Source organism: Numida meleagris, chromosome 8, assembly GCF_002078875.1.
Source record: "Numida meleagris isolate 19003 breed g44 Domestic line chromosome 8, NumMel1.0, whole genome shotgun sequence".
In the NCBI taxonomy this organism is placed as follows: domain Eukaryota; kingdom Metazoa; phylum Chordata; class Aves; order Galliformes; family Numididae; genus Numida; species Numida meleagris.
In genome coordinates, this window is record NC_034416.1 from 8,564,105 (window position 1) to 8,570,450 (window position 6,346).

Below are 6,346 nucleotides of genomic sequence, written 5' to 3' on the forward strand. Positions count from 1 at the left end.
AATCCTGAAATAAGCTCCTGAAACATTGCTTACAGCAGAACTGTAAACTAAAAGGCACTGGAATAATAAAGATAAGGCTGCCCCATTTAGAAAGGGAAATTTCTACATTCTTGGGTAAACAGAGTGCTCTCATAAATCGAGCAATGCCTTTTAGTGCTGTCAGTGTGACTTGAGTCTGGATGGCCCATTGTGTTCCCTAAGAAACTTAATTAAAATATTTACTGTAGATTGTTTTAGCAAGAATGATGGATAAATTTAACCCTTTTTAACAAAATATTTTGTTTAAAAGTATGTTTTGCACAAAGTTCCTTTTAATATCTGAATAAACACATTGCTTGTAAGGCAACAGAATCACAGTTTCCAGATTGAATTTAAATGCATAGAGATCACAAAATTTGTTCTTCGCTGTAGTCTACAACTATGAAATTTCTTGGAATCACTCAATCAAAATTTGCAGTATGCAACTCTCCTCCATATTCTAATGCTGCTTGCTTTATTTTTTATTTTTTTGCCACAGGTAGGCCTAGGTACTTTCACTTGTCCTCAATAAAAACCTACATGAAAACAAATGAGATGATATTCTGATATATCTTCTTTGCCATTTTTATCTAAAAATTTACCACGTGACACCCATTTTCTTGACTGGAGATCTGATTGAATGGAACACCATCTCAAAGAGAAATCCCGCCACCCACATGTTGCCCTTGCACAGTATTCCCCATCAAACTCAGCATCAGGTGGGACTGGGATTTCAGGAATAAGATGGACTTAAGAAGGTAATGGGAAAAACTACTGACCCAAGTAGCAAAAAGCAAAATTATGAGATCGTGTCATGCCAGCTTCAGTTGTAGGTATGGGTTTGGATAGGTTTTTTTGTCTTTTTTTTTTTTTTTTTTTAAACAATCTGCCACCAGTTTGATAACCAATGAAAAAAAAGTCATCAGCAATGGTTATTTCAGCCCAGAGTGAAGACAACAACCCACCCGAAGCCCTTCAGCCACAGCTAGCACACTTCTGGGCAGACTGCTGAGAGAGTAAGCACTGCAGAGACAGAACAGAAAAGTTCAGTCCTAACCCTGGAATGGTTCATACGAGCATCTGGAGTGCAGATAAAACATCACTGCTGCTGACACTGAGGTACGTTTTGCTGGGGGTTGCAACCTACAGCTTCATAGCTTAGCAGTATATGGAAAAACACTGAATATACAAGTCTAATCTTTGAAAGGTGATACAATCTGAATACATCACGGTTTTTCCTAAGCTACAACAGCCAGCACATTTCTGTAATGTACTGTTTTTAACTCATTTTGCTCTGAATAATGTATAGAAATACATGCACATAACTAGAGACCTGGTCATCCTATCTCCCCTTCTATTTTTATTTTTTTTTTTGCAAAAGCAACTGCTTTTGTTTGTGCATAATTCGTTCTCTTAGTTAAAGGAATGTTCAATTTTTTGTCACATCAATTACATATAGCATAACTAAATAAAGATATTTAAAAGCCATCACATTTCTGAAGTGAACAAAAATGTTGCTTTGTTTAATTTCAAAAATTCATTTGTAGTTCGTATTTGGAAAAAAAAAAAAAAGGTCTCCTAACCAGGATATTTCTAAAGCTGGTTAAGGCATAATGCATTACGGTTGTCAGGGGACAGCGGTAAAAAGACAGTGACGTGCGAGGATTTTTATTTTTATTTCTTTATTACTTCTGAGAAAGATTGACAGAAAGGAATTTATATGTGAATAACCTGCTCTGCGATGAACAAGGCAGCTCTTCTCCACTGTAATTATAAAAATACAAACAGCTTGACACAATCACAGTGACCTCTGTCATCTTAAGCTCACCAACAACCACCGACTGCGCCGTTTCTTAAGGACTAATACGAGCAATTACAAAAGTACATGGCAAGTACCAGCCAAAGTGACAGACCAAAACCAACATACGATAAAGCTAAAAAGCTCTAAGCTTTATCAGTAACTTAAAATTCTTTCTAAAAGTTACAAATATTTACCTTAACCCTAAAATTCACAAAATTTAGAGGTGAATCAAAAACACTGAAGTATACCGCCAAAACACGTAAACATCCTAAGGTCTGACCCTTCCAGATGAGCTTTGTATGTGACAATCAAGCATGTAACAGATGCAATGAATTTTATGACGGTCTGAAAGAAATCTTTTAAAATCTTTCCTCTCACAAAGTACTCAGGCCCATGGTGGGGCACCACGTCCGACCAGCTTGCCTTTCATAACTTCCTTAGATGTTTTCAATGAGTTTAGAAGGGCTTAAAGGGTTAGGAGGTGGAAAACTTGGGGGAATTTTAGAAAAACACCTGCTGTTGGATGAACCTCTTAAGAGAGTATTTACATAATGCTGTTCAGCCTTGGCTATCTCTAGTTTCAACAGCAGGAGGTTGGTTTTTCTTCCAAATCCAAGACTACCTGGGGCAAATTTTGCCTTCTAACTCCAATGCAGCATGGACAAGTAAAACCTCCACCATCTTCAGACAACTGTTTGGAAACTATCAGGAATTCAGCCAATCCTACATCAGAACTCCTGCTGCTCACAGAACTTAACGTGACTCCTGAGTCGTGGAAGAGATGAACAGTTTGATAATATACAGGAAGAAGGGGGAAGCATAAGAGTTTTCAATCCATTGCTGAGCATGAGAACATTGGCTTTAACTCAGTGGGAAAAGGAAAATGACAGCTTGTTTTGGAAGAGCACGATGTATAGAAGACAGTGTAGGAGGGCCAGACAGCGTAGGAGTTGCCACATAGACATGGAGTGCAGCTCAGTTAAATATGCTCTCCAGTAGGCACTGGGACTAGCACACCGCCTCTGAGTAACACTCACCTTGATTTAACTCGAGTTCAAGCCCACAGCAGAACAGCTCCCTCGCCTGCCTGCAGAGCTGTCCTTGCAGAAGGCAGATGTCACATCCTAGAGGATTGTTAGATGCCACTGATGCTGGAATCTGAGCTGCTGCCAACGTGCAAAAGGCAGCAGGGGAAAAAACTGCACCTCTGCTTTGCAAAACTTCTCTGTGGTTCAATTACAAACAAGCACTGCTGGATATCTTTCAAATAGTAAGTTCCTCTCAATCAGCAAATTAATGAATTTCCAAAAGGCACTGCGTCTGTGAGAAGTTCTCAAAAACAGAACTTCCGTTATTTTAGCTCCAGTAAGGACTTTCAGGAAGGTGGGAGCTCAAAATACAAAGGCTGAGAAAAGTTACATAATCAGTGTTCTCAACTTGATACCATGCAGAAGTTAGTAATAAGAAGACAAATGTTTCAGTTTTTATTATCAGTGATTTACACTGCGATGCAAAATCTTTCTAAAAGTTGGGATTCTTGCTGTGTGTCAGAAAAGGCAACCTGCCTGCTATCACATACCTCATCTTTTAAACTTATGTTCATAAATTACTATTTTGTGATGTGGAAATTCAAGTATATGACTTACTTTCTGCTACTTTTCTATCAGAACAACCACCACATAGATCTACTGAATGCTGGCTTGCTAGGTCTTTCACGCAAAGTTCCAGTAAAACCAGTGACCTTTGACTACAGGTCCGTGCTCCGTGATAAATTCCACAATGAATCAGAATGCTTTGAAAATGAACTCTGAAGTTCATCTGAACATTTCTATACTTCACAGCCATGATATACTGTTCTTGGTGCAGCACTGCACGATCTCTACTATCTCCTTTTCCTATACAGCTATTTCAGGAGTTTCCAGACTTCGAGATATTTTCTTCATAGATGCTTTACACATGCATTCAATTCAGCTGTTCACAGCCTAGCAATTTCTAACCTGTTAATTTCAGGCATTTGTTTTTGACCAGAATCCAACATGCAAACGACACAGAATTGCTCCCATTAACGAGCTCAAGACTCCTTTATAGGAGTGACACCATTAGGGAGAACAACAGAAAGACCAAACTAATTCCTCTAACAAGGAGCTAATCGTTTCTTTTGTTCTCTCACTTTCTTGGGGGGGAAAAAAAAAAAAAATCAAGCTCTACACTAGTGTCATATTTTATTTTCTCTTAAGACGTACTTAGATTAAATGCAAATTATTTCTACACCATATCCTAATTAGTCTAAATTTTCACAATACATCGACTCACAATAAAAGTAATTGTTTTTATATACAAAGCTGTAGAAACCTTCTGCATCTCCAAAAGATGTTTTTCTCCACTGCATCCCACTACAAGCATACAAAAAAGAGAATCCAACAAAGCCCTTGTGGAGAATGAAATTTGGAAGGCACTGGAAAATAAATCTCAAGTAACGGGCCTTGTGAAAACCAAACTATGTGAATTTGCCTTTAAATGAAGTTAAGTTTCCAGGAGTCACCTCCATCATCACGTTGCTTGGTTCACCTACACTAGCCTGCACCTTCTAAGGATTTGTCCAAAGGAAGCAAAGCTACAAGGTCCAAATGCAGGCTTCTACTCATCAGGGGCAAGTCCATGACATCAGGCACAAAACCATTATTCATATGGTATCTTTCATATCATAAGCAATATAAGCAAAAATCTCAATGAAATACTTCCAGACTCTAATTTTAAAGAAGCAGTATCCCACTCTAGGGTAACAGGTAGGAAATTAGTAAACCAGAAGGTCACGGCTACTGAAATTACACAGCTTCCAATACCAAAGTGAATCGTTTAAACGTAGATTAAGGATCTATCCCTATCTTGGACTTTTTCCAGAACTGGACATTAATTGACTTATTTAAACTCTGACTACCCAAAATATTCCTGTCTCCCATAAGGATTGCTGTTAGTGAGAACTAAATCAAATGGATTAAGACTTCACGGTTGGAGCCCAGAATGAGATAAATAATGCCACATCTCATCTTCTGATTCACTGTAACCTCTATTACTAAATAACTTGGAGTAAAACTCAAGACCTTTCCACCTGCTACTACAGAACTCTTGAAGAATATACACTTAAAAACAATAAGCGTGGTACTAACCCTGGCTACTCCTACAAAAGAGAGCCGCTTTCTCTGTAGTTTCAGATCCATTAAACTAAGGGGAGGCAGCCAAGAATACTTCTGAACCCATGGGTCCCTCATGTATCATTGAGCTGTAAATATTTTCCATGCGCTCCATCGCAGCAACAGTAGTTTGTAAAAAAGAGCTGCATACCCAGCTGCGTTCCTACTGAGATCTCCCAACTCCGCTGCTGTTGATGGGCTATCATCACATGAAAGTCCCATAATATGAACTAAAACAACATTATGGGTTACCATTGTCCTTGAAACCTGCCTCCTCTTCTCCTTTGTAAGCAAGCGCTCAAAAAGCCACACACAGCCCTCTATCCATCCACAACCGCATTCAGAGCTCACCAATACTCATATGCAGCAAGGTCAGAATTTTTTTTTAAACATTCTTTGATTAATGCTGAGAGCTGCAGCATGTTTAGACAGGGTCATGACCCCAGGCATCCATTTAATCAAATTTCTCTGCTGCTTGTCCCAGTGGAGCCATCACAACAAGAAACTCTCTCAATGAAAAAAAAAAACGAAAAGAAAAAGAAAAGGAAAAAAAATGCACACTTCACATCTCACATTGTTTACACGCTGTTAAGTAATTATTTCACTCTTCGACCCCCACTGGCCATCAACAGACAAGTCACCTCCTTGGAGATTCTGAAAAGCTTATTCAGCTACATATAATTCATTTTGTTTCTTTCCTCCATTGTGCAGCTAACTGCTTAGCTTAAAGACTTCTTTGTGAATACTTAAGTACATGGTGTCCATTCTAATGGCTTCCCTAATTATAAGTGTATTTATCATACACAGACTGTTCTCACTATTCTTTCCTAGAGTTGATGTATTTCAACTATGCCATGCTAGCAGATTCTCACAGCGTATCTACCCAAATAAATGGACAACACTCGCGCGTGCATGTTGCCTTGCCATGAAATTCTGTCATTACCTGAGTAACCCAGCAAGTTGCTCAATATTTGCTCTGGAGTTTTCAATAACACTCTGATCTTTTATGCAGCTCTTCTCCAGGGCAAAGTGCAGAAATGAGCCAGGCAGGTAATAAAGAATTACAGTTTGCCTTTATCTAATAGCTCCATCAGTCAGAGTAATAGAGTTGGATAAAATGGTAACCTATTCACCCAGTTCCTCTTAATTGCTATCCTAGAAAGCAAAAAGAAAAGTAGGGGCAAGAAAAAACTTTACTTCTAATTGCAGTTCAGAAATTAGAGATGAATGACTTGAAAGCTAAGCAAAAGCATACAACGTCCCCATTTTCTAACTCAAACGAAACCTGACTGGAGACTGCAATACAATCACAAAACAAGAAGGCTGGGAAAACAAG